We start from the raw sequence: 21,526 nt of genomic DNA, 5'->3' as shown, positions 1-21,526 counted from the left end.
TGTGCTCTCCGAGCCCTGCTGAGCATCTATTTAAATCATAATTGTTTAAAGTATTACCAAAAAAAATTTACATAGTCATGTTCAAACAAATTAAAATAGACATGCACAAGTCTTCTGGATGTAAGAAATGAAATATATTTAACCATAAAATTTTAAATATTTTTAAAGTGTTTCATACATGAATATTGTGTCTGAACCACCTCCAGTCTCCCACTCCCCTTTCTAACTCATCCTGTGTCTCCCACTATTCCTTGTCAAATTCAAGAGTTTTCTTAATTATTACTGTTACACATGCACATGCACGCACGTGCATGCACACACACACACACACCTGAGGTCATTTAGTGTTGCTGACATATACACATTTGGAATAGTCTCTTGGGACTAGATAGCATATCTGGGGTTCCTTTTTTTATTTTCAGAGAAAACAGATTCTCCTCCTAGTGACCTTGATTTTCTGTGGATTTTCATCTAAGGGACCTAGTGGAATTTCCTCTACACAGGCTGGCATGACAACTCATGTTTCCTTTATGCCATTATGCGATTCTTCTTTAAGCAATTATATTTTTGAGAGTTGATGGGTAAAACTTTCCTGTTGTGTCTAGAAGATGCTATATGAAAGCATGGTTCCTTGTTCTCTGCCCTTTATGGTATTTCTACCTATCTCTCGAGACCTTCCCAAAACCATATGTGCAGACGTTTTGATGCAGATATACTAATTGGTGCTCTGAACCCCACAGTCATTTTCCTCTGCATTTCTAACTAGTTGTGGATCTCTGTAAAAGCTAAATCTACATTTATCTGGCTGAGATGCTATACAAGTGACCCAGCTAAGCCAGGTAGGTTTGGGCTGTATAAATGGGCAGGGGACTGAGGCACTCAACAGACTTGAGTTGATGTGTGGACTGCAGGACCTGAGGTATTCCTGAGAGTACAGGACGGCAGAGTACAGTTCATGGTTGAGGGTCTCCATGAACTTCTTGAATTCAACATGTCGAACATTTGGAATCTAAAGTTGTGAAGGAGAAATAAATTTTTGTAACTAAGTAGAAAATATTTCTAAATAAATATCGCAATTGAATATTCATTTAAAATGATAAATGATATAAAATGCTAATAAGTAGAGAAAAGTTCTTAAAATGGAAAAATAAGTGAAATAAATGCCTTTATAATAGTAGTTGGTACTAGATTAAGAAGTGGAAATTTGAAGTATGTCTGGAATATGCTATAATTTATTTTATTTTATTTTATTTTATATTATTTTGGCTTTTTGGATTTAGGTTTTGTTTGTTTGTTTGTTTGTTTTGTTTGTTTGTTTTTTTTTGTTTTTTTTTGTTTTTTTTTTTTTTTTTTTGAGGCAGGGTTCTCTATAGATCCCTGGCTGTCCTGGAACTCACTCTGTAGACCAGGTTGGCCTCGAACTCAGAAATCCACCTGCCTCTGCCTCCCAGAGTTCTGGGATTACAGGTGTGCACTACGACCGCCCGGCTGGTATATGCTATATTAAACCGCATCTTTGTGCTAATATTGGATCATATTTTGCTCAGTTTATTAATAAAACTAACATGAGAGAAAAGCATGCATTAGAAACTAGAGAAAATCCTTCAGGCATGGCAGAACAGAAATGACTATAGCAATATTCTCATAGGTTAATAAGTTTAGAGAAGAATGAAAATAAGAGAGTTTAGACTGTGAGGTCTCTGTCACCAGTCAACACAATTTTATCATTCAAATATGAGGTAGATCCTGTGCACACCATGGGTAATACACATCTTCCATAGTTAAAAGTTTACTTTATTGTTATTGTGGTACTAACAAGGTATTTATTAAGAAATACATTCATGTTATTTCCCTATCAATGTTTTATTTACTTAGTGTTAGGCACACAAATATAGGAAATGCAATATAGCACATAAAAAATGGAATCCTCTGAGAAGGATGAAAAAAAAAAAAGGTAGGGGCTGGAGAAGTAGCTCAGTACTTGCTAATCTTCCAGAGGAGTAGATCTCAGTTCTCAGCATCCACATCAGTAGCTCACGATCCCCTGTAACTCCAGCTCCATTGGATTCCAACACTGTTGCTCACACAGTGGCACAGACACACACACAGACACACACACACACGCATGCATGCATGCACAGGAACTCGTACATACATATATGTGTGTATGTGTGTATGGATCTATCTATACACGTGTGTGTGTGTGTATATATATATATATATATATGAAATACTTTTATAATATTTTTAAAGAAGATGTGGTAGGGGAAACCAAGATAGTAAGTTCTTGTTTCATCATTTCCCCCTTTTTCGAGATTATAATATAGTTACAACACTTCTATCTTCTCTTTCTTCCCTCCAGATATAATTTATAGCCTCTTTTTATATTAATTGTTGTCAAATGCATAGAAGTATATGCATATACATATATATTCCTAAATATAACTTACTTGGTTTATATAATGTTACATATGTGTATGTTTCTAACATTGACATTTATTTGGTATTGGATAAGCAATTGCTGTGCTCTTTCCTGGGCAAATAAACAGTTAAGATATAATTACAAACAGTTGTATGACAATATGTAAAGTTTTCTTCTCATGGCTTCCTACACATTCCCAATAACTCTCCCTAAGTCTAAAGTCAACCACTTTAATATTACCATATCATCCATACAATCTCAAAATTAGGATATTTCCCTGCATAAATCAGAATATTAGGGAAAGGTCATTGGTTAATGATGAGATTGGTTTATTCATGACTAGAAACATGCATTAAGTAAATATATTTTTTTCATATTGAGGTTCTGTACTTTACATTTTCTTTTTATTGTAAAATTCCATGTCTATTTTTTTAACATATGTTCACTACAAGATATCAGATCACTATTAATACAGTTCAGCCATGACTTTCGAAACCACTATGTCAGAATAAAATCACAAAAGCCATCCTGGGGGAGATGATCCTTTAGACTTTATTGTCTCTTTTTGTTTTTTGTTTTTTTGTTACAGTTTTTGAAAATAAAGGTGATCCCACAATATATGTGATTGATTAGGTGGAGGAATGAACCCATCCCCATGGACACTTGTGTCTTGAAAAACTTGACCAGCCTCTGTGATAATCTACCAGACCCTCCTGTGCATGTTAAAGCATTGCTAGATTACTTATAATCCAGGATGTAAAGTAAATTCTATACATATAGTTGTTGTATTTGTTAGTATGGCGGAAGCTGACAAGGATAAATGTGCGCATGATTGCAATTACTGTGGGCTTGGTGGATTTCTTTGACATGAAGTATAAAATATCTGAGGCAAGGAGGCTGACTCCATTAAGTTGGTGTAACGTTATTCCCAACATGACTAGACAGTCCTACACTCACAGAAACACATCTGCACTTGATACATAGTATATACATGCTAGTGCACCTTTTATTGTTTATATAAATATGTCTGGAGGAGAGTTCATAATATTTGAAACTCAGGTCAAGTCCCATCATTACTCCATTTTTTAATCTGATATCCAAATTACAATAGACTTTTGTGTTTATATCTAGTTAACTAGGACTTAGTCTTTAGTGTGTTTATATTTTACATATCTATTTAAATACACACAGATGAAACACTAACACACTGTAATATAACTATTTATATTAATCAGATAAAAAGACATTCACTGCTAAAATCAAATGTCCATTTTATATATCTTCCCTCTTGTCAACAAATGAGTTTATCATGACATAAGAATCAGCATTCATCTCTATTGGCATATATATCTCTATGTTGTTTGTTTAAGGCTGAGAAAAGGGTGTTCGGGGCTCCTTGTAAAGTTGCAAAGTAGGAGAAGGCCAAGGGTAATAGGCCAGTTGGCCTGACTCATCAAACACTGAAAATCTACTCTAGGAGGCTTTCCCATTGACCTCTAATCTACATTTACCTTCCCATCTGCATGGAATTCAGACATCTGGAGAACTAGAATCCAGGGTATACAGAACTCTGACTCATCCTCTGTCATCAGTCACTGGCTGATCTTAGAAACTTCTAAGCTTGAAAGTCCAGATTTCTTTGCCATCACCAACATTTTGTACTCACGTAACACATAAAGAGGTAGTGCAAATACAAAAGAAAATCCATGCTGTTATTTATCCCCATTATTTAAAGGGATCAAGTAACATAATCTAGCCTTACCTTGTTGTTCTCCATATTGGTTGCAGGAGAAAACAGGCACGTGTTAAAATTAACAAGACATAATGCAACCATGGGTGACAGTAGTGATTCACATATTTAGGGTGCAAAAGTACATGGGCTAATTTCTAACAAAAAAAGACAATAATAAATTAAAATTTATTAATTGATTATAAAATTGTATGTAAATACAAAAGTCATTCCCTGTTATCCATTCATTTGATAAAGCTTTTATTAAATACTAAATATAAGGCAACATGTAAGATAGGGAAAAAAAATCCATAGATCTGCCCACTTACAGATGTATACAGTAAAATCTAGGTGTATCACTGAGTAGGAACATTAATGTTCATATTTTTGTTATCTCATCTTTAAAATAAGCAAAATAAGAGGTCTATAGAGTTCTGGTTATAAGTAATAAATTATTGTAATAATCAGCAGTGTATTTTCAAAGATTTATCTATTTTTATTTTATATAGGGCTGTTGTGCCTGCATGTATGTCTCTGTGTAATACACATGCAGAGTCTGTGGAGAGCAGACATGGGCTGTAGATTCCCCCTAACTGGAGTTAATATAGATGGCTGTTAGCCTCCACATAGGTGCTATGAATCAAACCAGGTCTCTAGGAGAACGACCTGTGCTCTCGCCTGCTGAGCGGTCTCTCTAATCAGTAATCACGGTATTTCGCAGACACTTAACACACCAGACCAAAATGAAAATGAGAGGGGAAGGAAAGAAAGTTTGGGAGAAAAGGAGTAGGTTGAGTAAGGGGTAGAGGAAACAATGGAAAAAGGAAAAATGAAGTAGAAAAATAATTATGTTATTTTGCAATTTCCTTCAACAATCCAACCATACAATTAAAACTGCCTCTTGATTGTACACCCAGACCTTGAAGAAATGTAGGGAAAGCCTAGGCTCTCCCCAAAACTGCCTCAGTATTTACTGGAAAGCAGATCTCTATCAATAAACTAAGTTCTTCTATAAAACAGATTAAAATCTTTCAGACTTTTGGAAACTCAGAGAAAGGTCAATAGAACCAAAATAACCAGTAAATATTTTAGATAGTACATGAAATTATGGGAATACTAGTTATCCACTCAAAATAAAAAAATAAAAAAAGAATTTAGATTTTCTTTTTGCTTTATGGAGATTTTGTTTTATTTTTATTAGATATTTTCTTTTGATATTTAGAGTTCAAATCTTATCCCCTTATGGAAAATTTATTACAACTCTCCAACCACGCATTGCTTTTTCTTTTCAACATCTTATTTTGCAGCTTCCTTCATCCTTATTGGTCAGATGCCAAAGAGCTGGGCATTGGCAGACCCATGCAAAAACTGGTAAAAGCCTTAAAGTTCGTCTCTTCTTCTGTGCTGACTCTTGGCTTTTTCCAAGAATGTGATACACATTCCGGATGGGTATCACAGGTCCTGTTTTCTCGGTGGCCAATTTAAGTTCTTCAGCAGAGCAGGTCTCCCTTCTTTGGAGCAAAAGGCATCCTGAGAAAAAGTATGAGCTTAGAGTGCTACTCCTTCAGGAGTTGCACATTGGCCAGTAGTGATTCAGTTGGATTTGTTTCGCCTCCTTGGGTCCACAGAGATGCTGAAATCCATTTCTTGTAGATACCAGCCACGCTGAAGCCCGTGTCTGCCCAGACCTTGGTATGGTATCTAACTGTAGGACACCTCACGATGGGCCGGTTGGGGCCACATGCAGGACAAGGGGCAATGCATTGCACTTTCGCCTGCCAGGACTTGCATCTGCGGATCTTGCTTGCCTGCTGGTTGAACCAAGTGTCCACTCCTTGCTGCCAATCCGTGTGGAAGTAGGCTACAGTATTTTGCCATTCTGGCTGGGTGCCATGGCTGCCTCCTGTACAGGAGAACAGCTGAGCGGAAAAGCAAGAATGTAGATTTTTAAACAAACAACTGTGGAATGATTTTTAAATAATTCTTGAAACTCGTGACTAAAATAATTATCACCATCTTTGGAAACTTTGTATATTTCTACTACCACTTTAAAAATCTAATCTGTTCATGGCAATAATTCAAGGGAGAACAATGTAGCCTTACCTTTCTGGGAGTATTAAATATCACAATTATATCTGAAAATTACTATGTTGACTGTGGTCACATGATGTTCTTGCACTTTGTACTTTTTTACAGGGAAATCTCACACTCCCTGTTGCCTGAACACAAACAGTGAGATTAAAATATAAGAGAAACACATAAAAGGAAAATCAAAATCAAATCCGTTTTTTGGGTTTTTTTTGTTTGTTTGTTTTGTTTTTTGACAAATTGGCTGCTAGGCATGCATGCTATTTTGTAAATCTTCCCATAATACCATGCAAAGAAGAACTTACTTTATCTTGCCATAAAGTTCATCAGTGTACGTGAGCTCCCCAAAAGCATGGGTTTTGCAATAACTTAATGTAATGTTAAAACAAGCTTAATAAGAAAATGCAGTGTGTGCTGTTAAACTTAAGTGGATTACTTTTGATGCTTTAAAAATATGCTTTCCAAACATACTCAAACTTTAAAAGAAGCATAAGACATTTGGCAAACTTTTTATTTCATGCTATGTATTTTGTTGGTGCACAAATCCAAGAAAAGTGACAAATTTTTTCATATGCCACTTTTAAGTGTAGAAATGTATAATATACAAGAGATCACTGGGAACTAGATCAGGTTAAAAGAAAAGTTTACTAATATATTATGAAATATCAGATCGTAAGGAAATTTCTAATTAAAATATAGTTAATTAAATAAGAGACTAACTTATAATAGCTTTTCTTTATTGAAACTTTCAATTTAATTTGCTTTAAATAGACATTTTTGTTTCCATGTAATATAAGTAGCTACCTTCTCAAGTAACAAAATCATAAAAATATCTTTCTTTAAAATAAATTTCTAGTGACATTTTGATTTTTTCCTATTGATAGCTATGCTGTATTCTTATACAATATTGATTATCAAAGTGAACGTAAATTAAGGATAAGTAAGTTCCTTTTCCCTACTGTCCAGGATTTCATCAAAGCTCCTCCCTTTGAGTCCTAAGAGTCTCTCACCTCCCAAGTCTCTGGTTCATTCAGTAGGGAGAGGGAACTTACAGAGCCCACCTCCAACAGGAAGGCAGGGCATCAAATGAGGGATAGGAAGACCATCCCACAGTCACAACTCTGACCCATAATTTTTCCTGTCTGAAAGAATTACAGGGTTGGAAATGAAGAAGAGCCCAAGGAAAAGAAGGTCTAGCTACAAGCCAAAAGTGGGATCCAGCTCAATGGGAGGCCCCAAGGCCTGACACTATTACTGAAGCTATGGCGCACTCACATAAAGGGGCCTAGCATAAATGCATTCCAGAAGATGCAACAACAGCTGAAAGAGTCAGATCCAGATATTTGCACCCAAGAATAGACAGAAGCAGCTGACTCCTGTGACTGAATTAGGGAAGGCTAAAAGAAACTGAGGAGAGGGTGACCCTGTAGGAGGACCAGCAGTCTTATTTAATATGGACCCCCGATACCTCTCAAACACTGAACCACCAAACAGGCAGCATACATCAGCTGATATGAGGCCTCCAACACACATTCAGTAGAGAACTGCAGAGTCTGTATTCATTCAGAGATGATGCACCTAACCCTCAAGAAACTGGATGCCCCAGGGCATTTAGAGTTCAGGTAGGGTTGGGGGGTGGGGACCTCAACATGGAGACAGAAGAGAGGGAAGGAGGTAGAGGATGTGAAACAGTGGAAGTGTGGAGAGAGGGGATAAAATATGGAGTTAAAAAAATAAATTTTAAAAAAAATTAAAAAGAATAGGTAAATAAAATTTTGAAAATACATTCAAAAATTTACAAGTCATAATTGTGTAAATTGTGCACTATTAAAGATGACGTGTAAACAATTTCTATATCCATGTATAATTTATGAACCCATGCTACACCTTAGAAATTCTCTGTATTCAAATGTTACCTGAATACAGCATCCAGAGGTCTCAGATCTCTGAAGCTTTCATCTGATCCATCAGCTTAGAAAATGTTTATAAAAAAAATTTAAAATGCAGTGTAAACATTTCAGCCCTGAACCTTCTTTCTAGGCCTTTGAAAGTTCACTTTCAAGTGCTGTGCCTGGGAATCCACTGAGAATATCTGTGGAAAGCCCCCAAAGATAGGTAAAACAGAATTTCTGACTCAGGAAATAAAGATCAGCTGAACAGGATTCCCACATGGCAATCCAGATCAATGGGAAAGCAAGATCAGGAATTTACAGTATCTATCCCACACAGTAGAGTGTGAAGGTTGTATTTCATTATTTCAGTTCTGGCAACAAAAATCCCAGTGGCAGACATGGGAGGGGGGGACTATAACACAGGTAATGAATACCTATACTTTAGGTGGAATTAATACTGTTATTTTTTTTAAACCACTGATACAGTAAATAAGTTTTCCACTAAACAATTACCCTATATTTAAAAAAAAAAAAGGTGGTTTAAAAAAATGGGAGATACTTAAACAAAATTATGACAGAAATTTCTAGCATCAATCTTAGGACAAGATTATAGGTTTTATTAAAAATTCATTTATCACATTTCCATATTTTGTTACAAAGAAGTCAGAACACACCAAATACCAAAAATCCAAAGAGATTACAAATGTTTGAATGCATAAACACAATTGCAATACTATCTGCTTTAATGAGCCAGTTAATACAACAAGTTCAAATTGTCGCTGAAAGACCCGTCTTTGAAGGACCACTGGTCAATATTTCAGTATACCCTGACAGAGGCATTCCCCATGTGTGATGAAGTTTTATTTTCTCCATGTATAACTATGTAACCTCAGTCTATTAGTTTTCTAACTGTTAAGAGAACATAAATTCCACATTGTCCATTAGTTAGTTTTAATATACTGTACACTGTGACACCTACAAACATCACATTAAACACTCAGCTTTATTACTCCAGTCTTTTTTTCTCTTTTCTTTTTTTTTTTCTTTTGGTATGATTTCTTTTGGTATGATCTACAGCACAATGCTATACATACACTGTAAACCTAAATCTGATATCCAGAACCTCTTTCCTCTTATTTTAAGTACACTCCAAAGTACAAAACACACGGTAGCTTATAATAATAGCAACTTACTTATCCTCGCACTGCTGGACTCTGGATTTCTGTGATTAGTATATAGAACAATAAAGATCTGGTAAGATCCCTTCCTGTTCATATCTTCACATGACAGAGAGATGGAATAGATTTTTGAGGGCTTTAAAAAGAATAAAGACAAAAATCCCATTCATGACTTTACTAGATGTCTAAAGCCCCTCTCAGGAATGCCATTATATTAGGGATTGTGGTTTCAACACAAGAATTTCAGAGGGAAATGGACATTGAGCCTTTACATCTGCTTCTCAGTTTCATCATACAAGGAGAAAAATAAATAAAACAAAAAACTAAACAACACCAAAAAACACCCCAAAACATACAAATGAACAAGCAACCCCTCACTCCTTACTTCTCTGTAGAATGTCAAGGGTATGTAAAATCTAGGGTCTTCTAGAATCCTTTATGTCTTCTTTTTACCGTTCAATGTGTCATCAAAATCTATTAAATTTATATAGTAGTTTAAGGTTCGACATTTTAAGTCAACTGGTAAAATTTAAACTCGCTTTTCCCTTATTAACTTTGAAGTTTTAAAAAATAAACTATGTTCCTTTTGACGTTGCTCATCTATAAGGTGGAAATAACAACAGAATACTTCTCTCTAGGATACTCTAAGGATTAAGATTAAGTTACTCCCAGCACATAAAACATTAGAGGAGCAATTAGATCAAAGCCATACAAAAAGGATGTTACCCATTCTCAGCATCACTAGTAATTTATTTTTAAGTGTGTCTATTTTATTTGTTATTATTTTATTTATTCACTTTTCAGCCCACTCACTGCCCCCTCTCAGTCACCCATGTACACATTTTCCCCCTCCCCCCTCCCCCGCTCCTCTGATTGGGTAGGCTCTCCCGGTATTCCCCACCATGGCTCATCAAGTGTCTGCAGAGTTAGGCACATCCTCTGTGCCTAACTGATCTTTAGGCACAGGACCCCAGTAGGGTCCTGACAAAGCATACCAGCTAGAGGGACACATACAGGCAGCAGCTTTTGGGATAGGCCCTGCTGCAGTTGTTCCAAACCCAGGAGAAGGTCAAGCTGCACATATGGTACATATGTGCTGGGAGGCCTAGATCCAGCCTGTATATGTTCTTTAGTAGTAGTAGTAGTAGTAGTAGTAGTAGTAGTAGTAGTAGTAGTAGTAAATATATTCTTTATTTACGTTTCAAATGATTTCCCCTTATCTGGTCCCCTTCCCAAAACTCCCATAAGCCATCCCCCCTCCCGCTGTTCCCCAATCAACCCTCTCCTGCTTCCCTGTCCTGGTATTCTCCTACACTGGGGCATTGGGCCTTCCCAGGACTAATGGCCTCGCCTCTCATTGATGTCCGACAAGGCCATCCTCTGCTACATATGCAGCTGGAGTCATGGGTGCCTCCATGTGTGCTCCTCTGTTGGTTGTTTAGTCCCTGGGAGCTCCGGAGGTGGGGTCAGGTTGGTTTATATTGTTGTTCCTCCTATGGGGCTGCAAACCCGAGTCCTTTCTCTAGCTCCTCCATTGGGGAGCCTGTGCTCAGTTCAGTGGTTGGATGAAAGCATCCCCCTCTGTATTTTCCAGACACTGGCAGAGCCTATCAGGGGACAGCTATATCAGGCTCCTTCCACAGCATACTTCTTGGCATCCACAATAGTGTCTGGGTTTGATAACTATATGTGGGATGTATCTCCAGGTGGGGCAGTGTCTGGATGGCCTTTCCTTCAGTCTCTGCTCTACACTTTGTCTCTGTATCTCCTCCCATGGGTGGTTTTGTTCCCTCTGACAGGAAGAATCAGAGTATCCACACTTTGGTCTTCCTTCTTCTTGAGCTTAATGTTTTCTGTGAGTTGTATCTTGGATACCCCGAGCTTCTGGGCTAATATCCACTGTGAGTGCATACCAGGTGTGTTCTTTAGTGATTGGGTTACGCATCTCCTACTTTCAAATGGTTCAATGAGTTATTATTGTCCTTGCAAATGTCTACATGTAATATCTGATCAGGGTATGTTAAAAGAGTGACTATCCAGTAAATCTCCCCAGTTACATTTATCTCCTTTATTCTTCTAACATGTGACACACAATTTGTCCATTTTTCCATATAGCATTTGAATTACAAAAACTCACATGTTTCTATTGATGCCTATCTTAGACATTACCATCACATATAGAGATTAGCTACATGAAATAGAAGCTTTTGGACATGTGTGTTTTACATAGAATTTCCCAAAAATTTCTTTAAGAGTAAAGATACAAATCAGTATTTGGAATACCCAAAATGCAATTCATAGACCACATGAAGTTCAAGAAGAAGGAAGACCAAAGTGTGGATACTTGGGTCCTTTTTAGAAGGGAAACAAAATACCCATGGGAGGAGATACAGAGACAAAGTGTGGAGTAGAAACTGAAGGAAAGGCCATCTAGAGTCTGCCCCATATGGGGGTTCATTCCATATACAGTTACCAAGCCCAGAGAAGAAGTACTTGCAAGGGAACATCAGGACAGGATAGCGGAGTGGGTGGGTTGGTGGGGGCACACACACATTGAAGCAGGGGGAGGGGGCATGGTAGAGGGAGGCCATGGTTTTCGGAGGGGAAACAAGGAAAGGGGATAACATCTGAAATGTTAGTAAAGAAAATATCTAATAAAAATAATTCAAATAATAAAAAAATAAAAGATGAACTAGAAAATAATGAAAACTACATAAAATATAAGTACAAAATAACAAAAAAAAAATCAGTGTTCTTCAAAGTCTGCATCACCTAGCAGCTTGTTAAAAATGTTCATTACCAGGCCTCAAGGAGACCACAACATTCTCATTTCCAAGGATGGGCACAAGAATATGCTTTACCATGGACTTTCTGGGTGTTCTTTGGCAAGCCAATGTTTGAAAATAACTAGTAGAGATGGTTTTCTAAACCACACTTTAGGACATACTAGAGTCAAAACTTACTATTAGTACATCGAGTGACTCATTGCTTATGACATTCAATAGTGGAAGAAATCCTTAATGCTATTAAAGATGAGTCCCAGTCATTTATATATTACAGATACATAACCCAGCCATTATACATTACAGACATTTTAGGACTATCAGAACTGTTTTGTAGAAACAAAGGCTCCAGTGGAAACACTGAAAACTAAGCGTGATGAGACAAAGAGAATTACTTAGCTCTGAGATTCTGGATCCCGCCCCTCCCTCCATCCTCACAGGCCCTTCTCATGTGTTAGCCACACAAATCTCCATGAGATTCTGCCATTGACCAAGAACTGATGAGACCAGCAAAAGATGGAATAAAATTTCTAAAACCACAGGTCAGCGATGTGCCCTTGATCATTTCCAGTTGAGTATTTCCAGGTTTGTCACAAACAGAAAGCTGAGTAGCAGAAGCACAGTGACTCCCAACAGATCGGATGGCAGCCTAATGATAAACCAAGCCTTGCTGTGGACTCTATGCACTTGCTTTGAGACTCTGTCCAGCTGAAGGTAACAGCATACCAATCATTTGCCACATACTCAACCCTAATTAGACTAGTCAGTAGATGACAGTGATGGTCTAAAGTTTGGTAAAGGATGCTAGATTAAAAACTGTTTGTATATACATATATAAACATACACTGGCACATATATGCATGTAATAATCATTAAAGGAAATGGAGATAATTCAGAGTTCTTTTGTGTGAAGGCACAGTTCCTCATATTTCTCCCATTCTTCTCTGAATCTTGGGCAAACTTCTATGTCCTGTGTGGAGGACTAACCCACACACCCATGTATCTTCCACACAGAAGATCAAATGGTATGTAGGACCTTAGGTCTTCAGCAACCAACCAAATTATATGACACATAGTCAGAAGTCTTAAACTTAAAATCAATAAATGTCATTTCGATAAATTAAAGGAAATTTATAGAAATTTGAAACATACAGGCTACATGAATTTGTATGAAACTTACAGAACTACAAATAACTTTACATTTATCAATATTAAATTTATTCTGGTGAATTTTAATCTATTCTAGCCTGTCAAGATCATTCAAAGCTTTATTATGACTTACTGAAGAAAAAGGTAGTAAAAAATATAGGCTAAAATATAACCAGTCATTGACTATACCTGTCTATTCTTAGCTCCATCACAATTTTTTTCTATAATTATTTTTTGAAAAAATATTAATAGGCTCCATTTTTAAAATCATTCTTTAATGGTAGCAAATTTTATCTAGAAAAATTATGAATAAGGAAAATATGACTGCCATAAATTCTCTATTAATTCATTTTTAATCCATAATAAAAGTTTTTAGAGAAGAATTTGTTCCTTTTGTCATTGTTACTAATAAATGTTTCAGAATAAGCAACTACAGTGGACCCAAGAAATAGTACATGAAGATAATGTAAGAATAGATATTAAGAGAGGCATTAAGTGTATTAGCCTAAATCCGTGTGTTGATATTCTATCTCCCCATTGTTATTGAATTAGGAAATGGGGGTTCTAGAAGGTGGTTTGGATTTGATAAGCCCATGAGTTCTTCTGAATTGCTTTTTGTATATAAAGATACAGGTAAGATCACACAAACCAGAAAACTTTCAAGACATAATCGTGCTCTCTGATCTTGCTCTGCCTTCAAATGGATGAGAAATAAATTCCTATGATGTAGACAACTTTTAGTGTATGGAAATTAGCTATAATAGACCATGTCAAAATTCTTGAGAATCAAATGCCCTGATTTTAACCTCAGTTAAACTAATGAATCTTGGTTGAAATAGATCACTAAGGCTTCTGATTCCATAACTGCAAAACTAGAAGTTAAGTAATAATATTTAGAAACCCTGTCAATTATTGCAATTGTTATGTAATTATAAAATATAGAACAGAAAGCATTTGTCCTAATTTGCTTCTATTGCTATGAAACAATATCATAACCAAAAACAACATGAGGAGGAAAGGGTTTATTTGACTTATAACTCCAGATCACAGCCCATCATGCAGCAATGTCAGGAAGACACCTCAGGTAGGACCTGAAGCAAACGCTATAGAGGACAGTTGCTTCTTGGCCTTTTCCCAAGGCTAACTCAACTTGTTTCTTTTACTCATGTCTATCTTCCTTGGAGTGGCACATTCTTTCCTGGAGAGGCACATCTGCCAGTAATCTTTGCTCCAGCACCAGACCAATACATAGCACAAGTTTACAAAGGCAGTTCCTCAACTGAGATTCCTTCTTCCCAGATGTGTCTAGGTTTGTGCCCAGTTAGCCACAAATACACACACACACACACACACACAAACACACACACAAACATACACACACACACACAGGTGTGCGCATATATACACACATTACAGGCTGACATAGCATAGACATTTGTGATAAATTATATAAGGCAATGAACCCAAAGTTTGTTGACCTAGAATAACATTTCTGTCTTAGAAATATAGCATTATTTTTAGCAGGTCACATCAGAGGATGAGTTATTTGGTTGTAGGCTCCTCCAGGTAGCTGTTTCAAAACAATCCATGTGTATATTATAAAGTTCCTTCAAAATTTGAAAATTGTAAAAGGATATGTCTTTTATGAAGCCATTCTCCCAAAGGGAGCATATGGCTTCAATCAGGCGATCTCAAAAAGATCTCTCAGCCTGTGACTTGAGATTTAAAATGTATTCTATATGGAGAAGTGTGAGTGTTGCTGAGAAAGGGGAGACAATTAGTCCTAGGCTTTCAGTGATAGATCTTTTGCAGAACAACCTTTTCCACACTTCTTGAATCAGCTCATATCCTGTTTCTTCTACCATAATTTTTAAGGGTAATTAACTGTACATTTTCATCTCATACACTCTTAATATCTCCTTAAATATTACACTTCCTATACAATCTTCATATTTTACTTTTTAAGTTTTGTATTGTCATCTAACTTTTGTCTCAACTTTCTGTAACTTTTGTGTTTATTGTGTTAATTGCTCTTATAGCTGTAGTTTTAAAGTACTTATTGCTATCATATTGAATATCATAAGCATCTGCTACCATTAAGCATGATTTCTAATTCCAACACTGATTTAATCTCTCTTCTGAAATTTACAGAACTACAAATTTTCATCTATTCTAACCTGTCAAGATTGTTCAAAGCTTTATTCTGACTTACTGAAGTAAAGGGGAATCAAAAACAGTCATTTCTCTCTCTATTTCCTTATGATTTTGGATGTTTTTCTACTTGTCTTCATTATGACTATTAAGAACATACTCAGAGGAGGCCTAAAAGAATGACATCATTGTCTATTATACTAAAGAAAAAGAAAGGATGACAATTTTCCTTCTTCAAACTATTTCTCAAGCTACTTTAGTGTCCATTTCAAGATAACTCATTTTTTGATTCATCCATTTGTTTCATAAACATGTATTTAATTCCTACCATATACAAATTGATAAGCTTGGTGTTTTGTCCCAACTCAAGGGAAAACATATCACTCCCTTTTGTGAGCTCTTATTTAGCTATAGCATGGAAGCAGACAAAATTTATCAATCACCATAATAAATGTGTGGCTGTGATCATTAAGTAGGACAGGACACACAGGTTATTAAAGCTTATAGTGTAGATGTGGCTTGGTTTGAAATGATATTCATGAGAAATCCATGTTTGAATGAAGATACAGTGGAAGAGTAAAGCAGACTGGAAAGACTGTATATTCTCCACAATGAATGGAGAAAAAGCTTGGTGTAGACTGTGAGTCTAAACAAAGGTCACTATTTGAGTAGATAAACACTGTAGCATTCTGAAGATGAAGAGAAAAAGAGAAGAAAAGGCAATGAATTGTACAACTTTGAGGGCCATGTGAAGAAATCTAGTTTTCATACCTAACCATGGAGTGAATGCAATTGCTCGCTGATGGCAGATAAAGACCGTTTTCTTTAATAGTATAACCCCTGAAAAGTTGAACACATTCCAGTGCTAAAGCACATTCCTGAGAGTATTCGGCCAGCACAAACTGGTCTTGAATATGTTTGTAACAAAAAGGAAACAGAGGGAAACAAAAATAAATGGGCAGAGATGGAAGGAAGAATACAAAGAGGAAAAAGTCGAGTCTAGTCTTGTATCTCCTAGAAACAACAGCCATTATGAGAAGGGTGACATGGAAATGAGTGTTGTATGACCATCACCCTAGCTGCAATGTTAGAGAACATCCTAGTAAGGCTTTAAGTGTGCTTGAGTCATTTGTTCTCACAGTGTAGCTGGGCATGTCTGATTCTAGTACGCACAGATACAGCAAACTCACAGGTGTATACAAACTGTACACATGCAAGTGCACACATGAACATGCACGTGTGCATACACCACACACACACACACACACACACACACACACACACGAGACAAAGCCACAGAGCAGCCATTGCTTGGAAAACTTGTATTTTAAGGGAACTACTTGAACAGGCCAAGCAAGAGCTTAGATGCTATGATCTGACTATGATCTTGAAGACAAGAGACAAGTAAATGGACTGAGGTAAATTTGAAAATGTTAATTTGAAAGTATTTGAAGATTAAGAAGAAAAAACAAACAACATGAATAATTAATTGTTCATTTTACAGATTAGCACATTTTCAATTGATTAAGAAATTTTTATCGACTATTCATTATTTCAATTTTTCCACGTTTGCAAACATTTCTTGCAGTTGCTCTGTTCATTCATTCAGTGATTCTGTAATGGTGCAAAAGGTTAGAATATGGCTTCAATAATCTCAAAGAAGTAGTTTCTCAATCCATCATATCTCTACCATTAGGTTCATTCTGAAAGCTAATCACCAATAACTGTACAGAAACCTAGAGCTAGAAAAACAAAAATCTACCTTAGAAAAAATGTACACATAAACTGGCTTACACACAAACCAGAAACTCTGAGAAGTTAGGTCCTAGAAGAGATGGGCTTGGTGCACTGCAGGAAAATAAGCCCATTTGTATACAGCACAGAAAACAGAAAATAGAAAGGGACATTGTTTCAAAACACAAAATTAAAGCTGCAGAAAATAATTCAAGTGCATCACTGTAACAAAGATTCAATGTCCTATATGTCTCAGAGTCTTTCATAATTAAGCACATCAAGTTGGGATTTAATGGTCTTCCTTTGCACTTTACAAAAACAGATACAGGAGAAACATGAGAATACCTGTTGTGGAACTGTAGTCAAGGATATAAGCTGTTACATTATTCAGCACTGCAAGATATGAGGTATAAAATATCTGCCAATATAAGATATTTTCTTCAGTACTGAATCTAAAACATGACATTCATTTTCTCCAGAAAAATTCTTGTACTTCCTGTTTTCTTTTTATTGTTCTGTCAAATCTGTGGGATAAATTCACATCAATGTAGAACATACAGCTTCATACAGTTCTCATATTCTTAGAATAGATTTGCCAATTCATAACTCTTAGTTCTTGGAAAAGCATTTAATGGTAAACCAATCTTGGGATTTTATTGATGCTTTCATAAACATATAGAAATCTTTGCAAGTGCAACTAATTTCTAATATTGTGACACTGCTGAGGATTTTTACAAGCTCTCTGTTCCGTTGTCTTATGTGCATACTTGTGTGTATGCACACATACATAGGTGTGAACACGCAAGAATTATTATGCAGGTGCATATATATCCACATGCATGCTGAAGCCAATCATGATGTTACTTTCTTTCTCAATCACTTTCTAGTTCAAAGGTAAGGTCTCTCACTAAACCTGAGGCTCGGCAATTGGCTGCATGGATCCTCCTGTCATATATTCTGCAGCACAGGGATTACTGGTGCAGATGGCCACAAGTGACTTTAGCTTTGACATGTTAGCAGGAGATGCAAACACAAATCTTTGTTCTCACATAACAAGCATTTTACTCACTGAATCATCCTCCAGCCCCAGTTCTTCATTTTTCTTCAATGTAATAGTTTTAATTTTTAACTCTTTTTCTCCTGACACTATTTCACTGTTGGGTGTTTGTTACTTCCTGCTCTGTCAGCCTTGCTCAAAATCAATCATCTCTACAGGACAAGAAATAACGGGAGATTGTGTCATCCTCTAAGCTACTAATTCCAGTTATTCCAGGAGTTGTTTCCATAGCTTATAATTCATACTCCATTCATTAATATATCTCTGAAGGATTAATCAATAACTAAAAATATATAATACACCTAAGGAAGTTTCCAAAGTTAATCAAAATGCCTTATACTGCTTTGATTTTACTACTCTTTTTGTTTGTTTAGGACAATGTAAGTTGACTTTATTGAAAACACACACATGAGACACATCAACCTTGGGAATCAAGGGTCAAATTAGTAATGATGACAGTAGCTAAATCTGCATGTACCATAGAGACCTTCAATTCCTTCAAACACCTCACAACTCTATTAGGAAATAACCAGAGGATTGCCATGGTGTTTCTTTACGTACTTCTCCTAGTTTGACTGGAACCTTTCTATTTTGTTGCTCCAAACATCAGCCACCCATAGCCTTCGGCTACGTGGAACTCATCTTAGCAACATCATGTTGGGAGAAGCAATTCACAGGGAAACAGCAACCGTCCAACAGTCCGTTTCTCTTGATCCCTTCATACTCTGCTAGTTGTCTAAGTTGCTAGGTCAGTTCCTATCACTGCACCTGATATTTCCAATCTGTGATGTCCCCAGTTATATTTGTGGTAGATCCTTGAATATAATGACTCAGCTAAGGAGCATAAATCCATCGTGTCTAATGAGTCTTACACAGACGGAAGTAGTGATGGCCCTTTCTCTCTGTCCTTTTTCCTAGCACTGGAACATCATCTACCTTAAGCTAACAGCAGCCCACATGAGCAGGTCATAACATCTACTTGAGTGCATGCCTAGTTGTTTCAGAACATCCTTTGACTGTGGAAGGCTCTGTAAACCCAGAACTTCTCTGTTAAGTTGAGTAAACACCACCACACAGACCAGCGAATAGTAGCAGCACAGGGAGAACACACTTAATTCACTTTCCTCGGATTTCTATGAGTGCTACCTTTACCTCCCTCAATAAGAAACCAATTGAAAGCATTAGCTACTATGTGTAAATTGCCTGCAACCAGATGCAAGGTTTTATAGATAGCACCTCTTGCAGAAATGTTAGCAAAGTAACTTCTACAAAAAGAAGACAAAGAAAACATAAAATTAAGTTCCCATGGCTAGACAAGTTCCTATACCATTCATGAAATGTTTAGTATCTGTTTGAAACAGATACATACACATACAATTTTTTAGAGTTTTGCACTTATCTGGCATGCTGTGGGCAGTGCCCCTCCTGGCTGCAGGGCAAGGATGCATTTCCTTTTTAAGGAAGCTATATTAGGCTTCTGCACATAGTGGCAGCAGTGTCCTAATAAAGGGAGATCCAGCATGCAAGCACTTATCATGGCCCTACTTGTATCATATTCACTTATAACCCATTGGCCAAAGCAAGTGCCATTCCTAAGTAGGGTTCCCTGAAAGTCATCGGTACAGCAGCCTACCATGTATCTCACTTCTAGGACTATAGCTTATGGTCAAAACCCTTTGAATACTCAGCTCATAATATTCCTTAACAAGATCCCTTTCCTATATTCTCCATACCTTATCTTTCAGAAAGTCTGAAGTATTTTTGCAAGTGTTCTAAGATCATACTAGTCAACATATCAGTGAATGAATGCTTGTGTAGGATTCAAAAGTATTTTAAAATTTAAAATGTACCATATGCCACAGCAAATGCTCACTACTAAATTCTTAAAGCTCTTATGGAAGGAATAAAAATTCCTTTGAATATAAGTGCAAAAGTCTTTAAACACATCAGGGCGAGCAGTTCCCCAAAAGGAAGAAACGCATCATTCACTATTGATGTCCCCCAGCCAGGCTCCGGAGGCACTTTGGGTCTATAATCAATATTGAATGGATTATCATACAAAATGTCCAAAATGTCCAAAGCCTTAAACTTAGAAAGCTCACTTTCTTCTGGTCTATACACCCAGTAATCTGAAAGGCAGAATAGACAATACCAGAAAGTTTGCGGCCATCACCCCACCTGTCTGTACATTTCAGTGCTAACAATTACTGGAGACAAGGGAAAGCTCTAAGAGATCCTTTGATGTTATTTCTCCTTACAGATTACTATCATTTTTGGCTGGTTCTTGATAACTGCGTGATGAACTTAACAGACAGAATAATAATAATGTAGAATCACTGAAAGTTGTAACTACACTTTCATGATCAGGGCTAGTATAGTTTGTGTGTGTGTGTGTGTGTGTGTGTGTGTGTGTGTGTGTGTGTGTGTTTAAATCACCAAATCAAGCTCACTTCAGTTGATTTTTTTAAAAAAATAAATACCTATCAGAAAAAGTTTTGTAACTGTGTTGAATACTCAGATGGGTTTATCAGACTGAGAAAGCTGTACTGACTTGGGCTAGCACAGACTACCATGAAAAGAAAAATCAAGTCAAATGGTCCTTCTGAGCAGCAGTGCCAATTGAGGTGTTATTCTGTGCCAAGCAGCAACATGCTTGAGAGATTTTCCAGCAGGGGAGGCAAATGTGGAACTTTACTTATGCACAGAAGACTTTTTTTTTATGTTGTTGTTAAATTAGGCCAACAGCAGAGTTATTTTTAGATTACTTACTTCACTTTCTCTTCTTAATGGGCTGGTATACAAAATAGGACAGAAAATGCACCATATGCCGCAGCACATGCTCAAATCCTAAATTCTTGAAGCTCTCGTGAAAATAAAAAAACTCTATCTGAAAATGTGAGATCTGTATTCGAGTACAAGAGTGTAAGAGGTCTGAGATTTTTCTATCATTTAATGACAAAACATGCACGTTATTGTAAGGTAATTTTTGAAAACTCCAGGTCAAAATAAGCTGTAAGAAAAGAAATTCAGTTATAATGAATCTGGGTGTGTTACATTTAGGACTCTAAGTCAGCATCACACAGTGCTCCAAATTTGACAGTGATAGATCAGAATTCCATAAAGCTACAAATATTACATGCTTTCCCTTTTTAAAAAAATCAGTATCATCTCTTCAAAAATTTTTAATTTTTAGGAAACATGAACATTCAAAACTTCCTTTTTGCTTTCCCATGTGTTGTAATTTGATTTAAGGGCTATAATCAAGGTCCAGATAGGTGAACTGCTATTTGTGATTTACAGTATCAGAACAGACTCTAAATATGGGACATAATGCAAGACATCA

General features: G+C 36.5%; 1 pseudogene; it reads right to left on the bottom strand.

Moving 5' to 3' along the window:
* Positions 1–5,405: 5,405 nt before the first annotated feature.
* Positions 5,406–6,045, bottom strand: LOC127677852 (60S ribosomal protein L13-like; annotated as a pseudogene).
* Between the last annotated feature and the right edge of the window lie 15,481 nt (positions 6,046–21,526).

Source organism: Apodemus sylvaticus, chromosome 2 (assembly GCF_947179515.1).
Source record: "Apodemus sylvaticus chromosome 2, mApoSyl1.1, whole genome shotgun sequence".
NCBI classification, from domain to species: domain Eukaryota; kingdom Metazoa; phylum Chordata; class Mammalia; order Rodentia; family Muridae; genus Apodemus; species Apodemus sylvaticus.
The sequence above is the reverse complement of the archived record's forward strand: the minus strand, read 5'-3'. Positions and strand labels throughout refer to the sequence as shown.